Source organism: Octopus bimaculoides, chromosome 7 (genome assembly GCF_046866305.1).
Source record: "Octopus bimaculoides isolate indiv1 chromosome 7, ASM4686630v1, whole genome shotgun sequence".
NCBI classification, from domain to species: domain Eukaryota; kingdom Metazoa; phylum Mollusca; class Cephalopoda; order Octopoda; family Octopodidae; genus Octopus; species Octopus bimaculoides.
The window spans coordinates 4,527,889-4,540,388 of record NC_142934.1 but is presented as its reverse complement, the minus strand read 5'-3'; the positions used below and the strand labels follow the sequence as shown (position 1 = coordinate 4,540,388).

The 12,500-nt window shown below is 41.3% G+C and overlaps 1 protein-coding gene across 6 annotated transcripts in view; it reads right to left on the bottom strand.

Moving 5' to 3' along the window:
• Positions 1–12,500, bottom strand: part of LOC106873584 (CD9 antigen) — a 166,583-nt gene that overhangs the window by 36,646 nt on the left and 117,437 nt on the right. For 3 of the 6 annotated variants that reach the window (XM_089354639.1, XM_052969171.2, XM_089354640.1), the window contains one exon: positions 2,313–2,343. The exons of the other annotated variants lie outside the window; for them this stretch is intronic. The gene's annotated coding sequence lies outside the window, so the exon portion shown is untranslated. The remainder of the gene's footprint in view (positions 1–2,312; positions 2,344–12,500) is intronic. 6 annotated transcript variants of the gene reach the window in all.

The following is a 12,500-nucleotide window of genomic DNA, read 5'->3' as shown; positions in this document are numbered from 1 at the left end:
CATCTTGGCTTTATATATTTGCACCATATATACATAAATACAAAACACACACACACACACACACACACACACACACACACACACACACACACACACACACACACACACACACACACACTTAAATATAATGCCTTTAATTTTTTCACTTTCCTTCCCCCCCGTTCTCTTCCTGTCTTATGCTGGGGGCACAAAAAATGCAGTCAGTACATACTGTAAGTTGGTTGACATTAGGAAGGGCATCCAGCCATAGAAACCCTGTCAAAGCAAACACTTGACCCTGGTGCAACCCTGTGGCTTGCTATATCCCATCAGACCACCGAACCAATGGCAGAGTAGAAAATGGATGTTAAATGATGATGATGATGATGATGATGATGGCAATGTTTGTATGTGAGCTATTGGCATGAATTCAGTGGTGACAATGCTTACATCGGCTATAAACAAGATGTCTGGCAGTGGTTTGAAGTACGCAGATATAAATACATTATTTGGAAACCAAAAGTTGGCATCAGGAAAGGTATCCATCAAAAGGTTATTGCCTTGAGAAACCTTGTCCAAGCCATGACTGTATGGAAAAAGAAGGCGTACAGATATTCAAGACGACACTACGTCAATGTGTGTTTTGAGTATGCAATGATGTTTGATGACATCATCTGGTTATGTTGTTCTATTATGTAATCCATTAATATGCAAATAAATGACCATGCTATGGAAACATATGTAACATAACTAAGTAACTGACTCCATTCACACATATATGAGAGAGAGAGAGAGAGAGAGAGAGAGAGAGAGAGAGAGAGACAGATAGATAGATAGATAGATAGATGGAGAGAAAGATGTAATACAGTGAGAGATGGATGCCAAGAATAACAGTGAAATAAATGGATGGCTGGACAGGTAGATAGTTCAGTAAATCAACAGACAGGTATTAAGTTTGTTTAATGGTTTTCGCTTCATTTCTACAGGAAATAAGACATCCTTTGCAGCTTATTTTTTTAACAAATTCCTTAAATTTTAGTGATTGCTGTTGTATGTATATGTGTATATGTTCATACACACACACACACACATACATACATATCAGTCTGTTCATCTGTTAGTTTCTTGTACTGTGTGTATGAGTATATTTGCATGTATGTTTACACACACACACACACACACACCCACATGCTTTTTGCTTATTTGTCTATTTATATCCAGGTATGTGTAGATGTATTTTTGTGTAAATGTTTTCCATGTTTACCTGGTGTGCAAGACATTAGAAGTTCAAATCCTGTCAATAGGTTATCCCTCTCACTCCTTCCCCCACCCCCTTCAAATGTTTTATGCTTTACATGTCTGCATATATTCTATAAATTCCTTAAAATTCTCCAAGGCATAACCGAATCAACATCCGTGAATAGAGATCACAAATGCTGAAAAACTTCTTTCTTTCTACAGGAAACTGTCTTAAACATCATCATCATCATCATCATTGTTTAACATCTGTTTTCCATGCTGGCATGGGTTGGATGGTTTGACTGGGGACTGGCAAGTCAGGAGGCTGCACCAGGCTCCAATCTGATCTGGCAAGGTTTCTTATTTCTTTATTGCCCACAAGGGACTAAACAGAGGGGACAAACAAGGATAGACAAACGGATTAAGTTGATTACATCGACCCCAGTGCGTAACTGGTACTTAATTTATCGACCCCGAAAGGATGAAAGGCAAAGTTGACCGTAGCGGAATTTGAACTCAGAACGTAACGGCAGACAAAATACCGCTTAAGCATTTCACCCGGTGTGCTAACATTTCTGCCAACTCGCCACCTTTTGATCTGACAAGGTTTCTACAGCTGGATGCCCTTCCTAACGCCAACCACTCCGAGAGTGTAGTGGGTGCTTTTTATGTGCTGAGAGAAGGAGTGAAACTGAAGGAAGTGGCTGTGTGCCAGGCAAGAGGTTAGAGGAATAATAACAAAGATAATCTTAATCAAGATTATGATTACAACATTGTTGATGATGATGTTGATGATGATGATAATCATGACGCTGCTGCTGATGATGATGATGATGGTGGTGGTATGAAATGTTATGCAGCAGATGGTAAGCTGACAGAATCGTTAGCAAGCTAGGCAAAATGCTAAGTAGCATTTTGTCCATCTTTACGCTCTGAGTTCAAATTCCACCGAGGTTGACTTTACCTTTCCTCCTTTCAGGGTCGGCAAAATATGTATCAGCCAAACACTGGGGTCAATGGGATTGACTTACACCCTCCCTCCAATATTGCTGGCATTGTGCCAAAATTTGAAATCGATTTGTAATTAAACTTACCCAAAAAATCTTTCGAGAAAGTTTTAGTTTTCTGAAAAGAAAAAGAAAACACAAATATAGTTTTAAAGTTACTATATATTATATATATATATGAAATGTATGTAAATATATGTAAAAAAAATAAGTAAAAAATATTCAAATATATCATTTTCCTTTTTTAAAAAAAATATAGTTTTTAATAATTGAAATTAAGAATCCTCAATAGTTGAAATCCGTACTGTATGCACCCCATATATACATACACATATATAATATACACACACACACACACACACACATTTTATATATGTATATATATATATATATATATATATATATGAATGCTGCTGTTGATTAGCTCCAAGAGGCCATTGCCTCTAGCTAGCTATGTGACACACGAACCTGTGTATATATATAGTTTGTCATAGGTTAGCCTACACGTAGAAATGTAACTTCATTTGAAATTCTCCCTGAGGAAATACCCAATTGACTAGTTTCAAATATGGAAATCTGAATTGAATTTTATTTCTGTAATTGAATTGATTGGGTGCCGAAACAGCTGTAGGCAGGAATTTCTCTGTATGAATTTGAATGTCTTTAAATAAATAACACCTGTAAGTCAATTTTATTCATTTTGGTGTCTGTGTGATAAATAACTTGCTTACCAACCACATGGTCCCGGGTTCAGTCCCACTGCATGGCACCCTAGGCAAGTTTCTTATGTTATAGTTTCGGGCTGACCAAAGCATTGTGAGTGGATTTGGTAGACAAAAACTGGAAGAAGCCCTTCGTATATGCATATATATATGTATATGTATGTGTATGTATATGTTTGTGTGTCTGTCCCCTCAACATCACTTGACAACTGATGCTGGTGTCTTTACGTCCCCGTAACTTAGCGGTTTGGTAATAAAAGAGACATTGTTGGAAAACAAAGGAGGGAGAGAGAGAGAGGCTTAGAGAGAAAGAGAGTAACAAAGAGATGGATAAGGAGTTAGAGAGAAAGATAGAGTAACAAAGAGAGAGATGATGGTATGTACACACACACACACACACACAACACACACACAGAATCAAAGCTGAATTGCTATCACTTCATGGGGCTGGAGTCTTTTAGATGACAATAACCAGTTGATTCCATTAAATAGAGAATACAATAATGTCTTGAATGTATTCAGGACTAATTTTGATAACAATAAAAGTGTGTATATATATATGTGTGTGTGTGTATAACTAGACAGATATATGATCACATGCTGGTTTGTATATCTGTTTATTGTAATTTACATCAAAGTAATTACTTGTATTGAATACATTGTCTCCAATTCCTTCCTTCTTTCCTTCCTTCTTTTAGTTTTCTTTTCCATTTCGATAAATGCTCACCAGCAGAAATATTACAATTTCACAAATGGATTTCTCTCAACCATTCATTGGTGAACCATTAATAATGGCCAGTAACAATGGAGCTAAACCAAACCATTAGCAATCATAACAACTTTCACAGAGTCTCTAAGAGACAGACCTATCACTGAATCCAGTTTAACTGGCACTGGGAACTATTCTTTTTTTGGCTTCTACTTGTGTCAGTCATTAGATTGGGGCACCACCTTGAAGAATTTTACTTGAACAAGTCGACCCCTGTACTTTTTACGTGGCACAAGCACAGGCGAGGTCAGTTTTGTTATGGTTTTTACAGCTGGATGCCCTTCTGAACACCAACCAATTTACAGTGTGGACTGGGTGCTTTTAAGTGGCACATGTACTGACAGGGTCACCAAGTACTTGCAAGACAAAAGAAAATAAAACTTTCAAGAGAGGGGGAGGTATTAGAGGAGGTGATGTTGTGCCGGATGATGAAAAGGTTATAGTGAGACAGATACAGGTGTCTTGCTCTAGAGGAAGTACAAAGTTACCTGGTCAGAGTGAGAGAGATCAGGAATGAAGACAGAAATAGGTTTGCTACTGCAAAGGAAATACACAGTTACCCAACCTGAGGGAAGTGCAGGATGTGTGTATATATATATATATATATATATATGAAAGAAGGTTTGAAAATGCACTTATTTATATATATATATATATATATATATATATATATATACTATGTACACATATACACTCATACACATACATATATACACACATACATACACCTACATACATATACATACACATGTGCATACACACATACCTATATATATATATATATATATATATCCAGAGAGAGAGAGAGGGGAGAGAGAAAGAGAGGGAGGGAGAGAGAGATAACAAGAAAGAGAGAGTGGGGGGAATATATGCAAGAGAGATAGAGAGTATAGTTACAGAGTGAGAGAGAGCGAGAGACAGAGAGAGAGAGAAAATTTGGTTAGTGTCAGAGATGTATTTTAGATGAGGGGGAGAAAGAGGCTGTTGGTGATCAATGTGGAAGCATTGAGGTGGAGGGAAAGAAGAGAGGGTGCTGACTCCATTCCTAAACAGCCATGCCCACCACCACCGCCGCCGCCACTACCATATAGGTAAAGATAGGTGGGGGGGATAGTGTGGATGGGTGGAATAGGATCAAGGAGGGAAAGGTCAGTCCCAAACAATCAGAGGCTTGATGCTGGGGAGAGCAGGATGTTGTGTTGTTGTTGTTGTTGTTGATGGGGAAGTAGGAGTCAGTGGAGGGGGGGATTGAGAGGAAGGTTAATCCAGAGAGCAGGGGGGAGGGGGGAAAAGGGCAGAGATGGTGTAAGATGGTGCATAGGGAAGGAAAGAAGCAAGGAAGGAAGCAAGGAAGAGAGAGAGAGAGAGAGAGAGAAAGAGAGAGAGAGAGAGAGCAAAGAATTATTATGGAGGAGGTGGGGTGATGGGGGGTAGAGAGCATGATTTTACATGGTGGTGCTGGTGATGATGGTGGTATGGTGGTGGTGGTGGTATGGTGGTGGTGGTATGGTGGTGGTGGTATGGTGGTGATGGTGATGGTGGTTGTGGTATGGTGGTGGTGGTGGTGATGGTGGTATGGTGGTGGTGGTGATGGTGGTGACAGTGATGGCAGAGGCGGTGATGGTGGTGGCAGTGGTGACAGTGTTGGTGGTGGTGGTGGTGAAGGCGACAATAATTTTGCTAACGATGGGGATGGTGATGGCCATGGTGGTGGGGAGAATGACTAGAAATTGTGGTGGTGGTGGTGTTTGTTTGCGATGAGTGGATGAGGGTGGATTTAGAGGAAGGTGGGTGTTGGAAGGTGGGTGTTGGAAGGTGGGTGTTGGAAGGTGGGTGTTGGAAGGGGGGTGGAACAACGTTTGTTTATGTCCCTGTCACTTACTTAGCAGCTTGGCAAAAGAGACTGATAGAATAAGTACAAAGTTTTAAAAAGATATATATAACTACTAGGGTCAATTTGTTCAAGTAGAATTCTTCAAAGCACTGCCCCAGTATGGCCACATCCAAATGCGTGAAACAAGTAAAGGATAAAGGATGTATAAGTGGTGTCTGTGGTGGTGGTGGTGGGGTAATTAGTTGGTGGAGGTTTTGAAGAGGTGAAAATAACTGGGTGGCGGCAGGTAGGGGGTGGGGGGTTAAGAAATTGGTGAAGTGGGGGGGTCAGTATTATTTAGGGATGGAGAATGAGGGGGGAGGTTGAGGGTTTTAGATGGGGGAGACCTGTAAGAGTCTGCTGAAGGAAGAATGAGGGGCACCGGCAATGGCCCTGACCCTGTACAGAGAATCTGTGGGGTTAGAGTTGATGTTAGTGGTGATGATGTCAGATACTGACAATGATGATGATGATGATGATGATGATGATGGTGGTGGTGGTGGTGGTGGAGTGATGGGAGTTTGGGAAATAAAATGTGTAAATCACTCCCCCCCCCACCTGCCACCTCCCCCTCCCTCCCGGGCCTAGGATGTAGTTTGTGTGTAGGAAAAAAAAGAAAAAAGAAAAAGAGTCTGTCTATGGATGCTGGTTAATATCTGAAAATGTTAATGAAATACAAAAAGCAAAAGGCTGACAACCTATTTAAGTTAGTCAGAGAGAACATTTAATTCTTAATTCCTTCTCTTCCAAAGCATTCACCATCATTATCACCACCAGAACACCGCCACCACCAGAACACCACCACCACCATTGCCACCATCCAATTAGTGTTTCATATATAACTAAAGCAATTGTTTATTGCCTGGCCATCCCCCCTCAGCCCCTCCCACCAAGCCTACTCTTGTTATATATTCCCAAATTTACCATCCGTTTTTTTTTTCTTTTTACCACCACCACCACCACCACCACACAGTCATACACACACTTGCTTATACATACATGCCAATCTTATATACACACACAAACATATACACACCTGCCAATATATACATTAACTCATTTACACAAGGAGAATGAGATGCACAACAGACACACATGTAAAAACATGATCTCACATGCATAGACATATATATATATATATATCATTGATTATATACACTGGCATACCATTGATTACGACAATGAATATTCCAGTTGATCACTGGAATAGTCTGCTCATGAAATTAACATGCAAGTGGCTGAGTATTCCACAGATATGCGTACCCTCAGGGAGATTCAGCGTGACACAGAATATCATGAGGTTGACTTGTTTGAGTTACAGGTACGATCTATTTTTGTCAGCTGAGTGGACTGGAGCGATGTGAAATAAAGTGTCTTGCCCAAGGACACAATGCAGTGCTGGGAATTGAACTCGCATGACATAAGGCATATGTATAAGGCACCCAGTGCGCTCTGTAGAGTGGTTGGTGTCAAGAAGAGCATCCAGCCGTAGAAAACAAGTCGAAACAGACTGGATCTTGCAGCAGCGCTCCAGCTTGCCAGATCCATTTAAACCGTCTAACCCTGGGGTCACCAAACTTTTTCACAAAAAAAAAAAAACATGGCTGTGTGGCTTCGGAGCTTGCCTTGCAACCAAATGGTTTCAAGTTCAAGCCCTGGTGTTACTTTGAGCAAATATCTTTTATTATAGCCCTGGGTCAATCAAAGCCTTGTGAGATTGGCTTTCTAAATAGAAACTGTGTGGAAGCCCATCATGTATATATTGATATGTGTGTGTGTTTGTGTTCCCTCCACTGCTTGACAACCAGTGTTGGTTTGTTTATGTCTCCGTAACTCAGCACATGAACGAAAGAGACTGCTATAAGCTATAGTAAGTTATAGTATAGTTAAGAACAACATTATTCCTGGGGGTTCAATTTATTTTATCAAAACCTCCAAGGCCCCAGCATGGCCACAGTCCAATGGTTGAAGCAAATAAAAAAATAAGATGTGTGAGTGTCTGACTTATTAATTGCCATGCAATGTGTGTGTGTCTGTGTATGTGTGTGTATGTATGTGTGTGTGTGTGTATGTATGTATGTGTGTGCACACATGATTTTATTAATTGTTATATGATATATGAGTGCGTAATTGTGTGCACAGTGTTGCTGCTGTTGTTGTTGTTGTTGAAGAGATGTTTTGTTAGGTGTTAGAGACAAAATACAAGAATACACATTATTTCCTCATTTCAACACCATTCTCACGGCCTCTTACTCTTCTGCCAAATTACATTGGCACCCTATTCCTCCCTTCGACAAGAATCTGGGGTTCAAAGCCCTACACAGAGACCTGTGGGAACAAAATAGGGAGAACAGACCCATAACCTCTCGCTGCATTTTATAGCTTTTCTGTTTCTCAGGATTTTGTTTTTGTTGTTGTTGTTGCTGTTGTTGTTTAACCCCAGGTCAGTCCTGTTTGAGAGCAACAATGATCAATGGCATTCCACCATTTACCATGTCATGGTTTTGTATTTGACTACATTATTCAAGAGGTTGATCCTTTTTCTTTAACGGTAGGAGAGATTTGAGAGAAATTTAGCTTCTGTTTTGAGCATTTTCTACATTACACACACACACACATCATCATCATCATCATTTAGCATCTATTTTCCTTGCTGGCATGGGTTGGACGGTTTGACAGGAGCTGACAAGGATGGAGAGCTGCACCAGGTTCCATTATCGGTTTTGGCTTGGTTTCTACGGCTGGATGCCCTTCTGTAGAGGAAGCAGTGTGGCCGCATAGGTGCAGGTGTGGCTGTGTGGTTAAGCAGCTTGCTTCCCAACCATGTGGTCTTGGGTTCAGATCCACTGCATGATACCTTCACTAAGTGTCTTCTATTTTAGTCCTGGACCAATCACTGCCTTGTGAGTGCATTTGGTAGATGGAAACTAAAAGAAGCCTGTCATATATGTGCATGTTCATGTGTGTGTGTGTGTGTGTGGTGTGTGTGTGTTTGTGATAGCCTAGTTTTGACACCATGGTTGTAAATGAGCATCCCCGTCATACAAGTGAGGTCGTTCATTTTCAGTCTTCCATAAAAAAAGATAAGAAACAAGGGGAAATATTACCTAGCTTGGAAACAGGTAAGGGTTGGTGACAGGAAAAGCATCCGGCTGTAGAAAACGTGTCTCAGCAAATTCCATCTGACCCATGCAAGCATGGCAAAGTGGACATTAAATAACCACACACACACACACACACACACACACACACACACACACACACACACAAAGAAACATTCAGGACAAAATAACTGCAAGAATACAGTAGGTCTAGACTAGAAGTGTTTTAGTGTTACCACACACACACACACACACACACACACACACACACACACACACGCATATACAAGGCCATGTCATACTACATGCTGACTCTCAGGGTGTCAATTAGCACCACCCCAGATTGTCACTTTGTCATCACTGCTACCACTGTCATTTCCATGTCAATGACACCACCACCACCACCACCACCACCGCCACTGCCACAGCTACTTTCATCACCATTATCATCACCACTGCCATTATCTTCTGTCCTTGTCAACAGGAGAGAAACTGAGTGTGTTAGTCACACCCCCCCCCCACACACACCCCTCCCCATTATATTCTTGCTCCATTTGAAAATGTCAGCACAAAGAGAAATTATGGCGTTTTGATTCTGGAACCCCAAAAAAACTGATGAAATTGGTGGTGGTGGTGGTGGTGGTGGTGGTTGTGGTGGTGGTGATGATGGTAGTGGTGGTGGTGATGGTAGTGATAATGGTAGTGGTGGTAATAGTAGTAATGATAATGGTAGCTGCAGTGGTGGTGAATGTAATAGTGGTGGTAGTGGTGGTAGTAGTGGTGGTGGTGGTGGTAACAGTAGTAATGGTAGTAGTAGCTTTGGTGTGGTGGTGGCCTTCATCCTTTACTTGTCCCAGTCACTGGACTGTGGCCATGCTGGAGCATTGCTCCTTGAAGGGGATTTTTTTTTTTCAGTCAAACAGATTGACTCCAGTACATTTAAAAAAAAAAATCTGATACTTATTCCATCAATCTCTTTTTACTGAACCACTAAGTTATAGGGATGTAAACAAACCAACACTGGTTGTCAAGCAGTAAGTGAGAGGAGGAACAGAAAGAGGCACTCACATAGATACATATGAATATATATTGAGAAGCTTCCATACAGTTTGCATCAACCAAATTCACTCACAAGACATTTTTTGGCCTGGGACTGTGGAAAAAGACCCTTGCCCAAGGTGTCATGCAGCAGGATTGAACCCAAAGACACATGGTGGCAAAGCAAACTTCTTAACCCCACATCTATGCCTGTGCCTTGTTGTTGTTTGGCCCAGAATCCCCTGATTGAACAAACCATATAATGGAAGATAAGACCCTCCTGATTTTCCTTTTTTTTTGAGGGGCAGCGAATGCAGGGACCACATTGTCCAGCCTGCTGCTTCCTAGAACAATTGAGAGTGATTTTAGGAAGATTTGACTGCTATTTCTAGCAGATCGAGTGGGTATGTAAAGGATTCGATCTTACCATTGATTGTACTGTTGTTGTTGTTGTAGTAGATGGTGGTGGTGGTGGTGTTGGCAGTGATAGTTAGTACTATGGTGGTATTGGTGGCGATGGTAATAGTGTTGGTGGAGGTGATGATGGTGGAGGCTGTGGTGGTGGTGAGGATAAGATGCTGTTGGCAGGGGTGGTGTTGATGACATGGTGTATCACGCATGTGTGTGTGTGTGTGTGTGTGTGTGTGTGTGAGTGTGAATGTTGTGGTAGCAAGGGGTGAGGAGTGAGTTAATAGGGGTCCATTAAAGGGCCCATTAACTCAGACCTTTACAAGGTTTTTGTGAACCTTCAACCCCCAGCCTTGTTGATTTCCTGTCATCATTAGAACCGACTCGTTATCTTTGACTTACTGAAACTGATTAGAACCCCCCCCCACACCGTTCCTGAGAATACGAGAAGAAAACAATAAATTCATTGAAAAGACGGAAACTAGAGACAGTCTTTATGCTAAGGCCATGTGGGAAGGAGTTTGCTTGCCAACCACATGGTCCTGGCTTCAGTCTTACCATGTGGGATGATGGGCAGATGTCTTTTAATTCAGCCTTGCATTGACCAAAGTCTTGTGAGTGGATTTGGTAGATGGAAACTGAAAGAAGCCTGTTGTGTATATGTGTGTGTGGTGTGTGTGTCTGTGTGTGTGTGCATGTGTCTTTGTGTGTGTGTGTGTGTGTGTGTGTGTGTGTGTCTGTGTGTGCATCTGTGTATGTTTATGTGTGTGTGTCTATGTGTGTCTATGTGTGTCTTTGTGTTTGTGTGTATGTTTTTGTGTGTGTGTATTCCTCGGTGTGTGTGTGTGTGTGTGTGTGCATATGTGTCTGTGATGCACATGTGCATGTTTATGTGTGTGTGCATGTTTGGTTTGTGTGTGTATGTCTGCACATGTGGGAATGCATCCTGAGCAGCATAAACTGCAACTAAAAGCAAGAAGAAGAAGAAGAAGAAGAAGGAGAAGAAACAAGCAGAGGGGGAAACAAAAGCAGTGGATTGGCCACCATAAAAGCTTTGCAATTTGCTTCTAAATTAATGGCCCCAGGTTGAGTGAGAGGGAAAAAGGAAGTTCTTTAAAGGAGGAAAGAAATGGTTTGGGCTGCGGAGGGTGGGGTGGGGGTGCTAAAAGAGATGGTTGGGGGGCGAGTGGGGGGAGGACAGAGTAACATTTAGTGGAAATGTCTGAGAAATTGGTTGTAGGAAAAGTCTTAGGTTGTTTGGTATGTATCCGGAGATTGACTGGTTTGAGGGGAGGGGGTTGACAAGGAAGAATACATGTCAGTGGTGGCGGCGGTGGTGGGGGAATCGAAGCAAGAGGGTGGTGGAAGGGGCAGTAATGTGTGCATGCCCATGTGTGTGTGTATGTATGTATGCATATGTATTTGTGTAAATCTCTTGGTGTTTTGATTTGCATTTGTCTAACATGATATTTCATATAAATACATTTTTGTGCATAGACATGCGCATACACATATATACACATATATATACATACATGTAATTATATATTCAGTTATTCATTCCTTCTTTTACTTGTTTCAGTCATTTGACTGCGGCCATGCTGGAGCACCACCTTTAGTCGAACAAATCGATCCCAGGACTTATTCTTTGTAAGCCTAGTACTTATTCCATTCGTCTTTTTGGCCAAACAGCTAAGTTACGAGGATGTAAACGTACCAGCACCGGTCGTCAAGCGATGGTGGTGGGGGTGGACAAACACAGACACACAAACATATACACACACATACATATATATGACAGGCTTCTTTCAGTTTCCGTCTACCAAATCCACTCTTTTTGTTGAACTACTAGGTTACAGGGATGCAAATAAACCAACACTGGTTATCAAGCAGTGGTGGGAGTCAAACACAAATACAGACAGACACACACACACACACACATTCTCACATATAAAGGTGTTAGCATTTATACACATAAATGTATGTGTGTGTGTGTGTGCATGTGAATATGTGTAAGCATTTATATGTGTGTGTGTGTGTGTGTGTGTGTGCAAGTAAATATGTGTAAGCATTTATGTGTGTGTGTGTGTGTGTGTGTGTGCAAGTAAATATGTGTAAGCATTTATGTGTGTGTGTGTGTGTGTGTGTGTTTGTGTGTATGCATGTGAACGGGTGTTAGCATTTATATATGTATATATGTGTGTGTATGCATGTGTGAACACACACATACACACACATATACAGAAGCAAAAGGACTGAAGAATGTTCAGATAATGTCAGGCAGAATCAATGGAAAAATGCAACATGCATGACAACCAGCATCAACGACGGTTGTAGTTGCATCTCTGTTCAAGCAGAAATGCA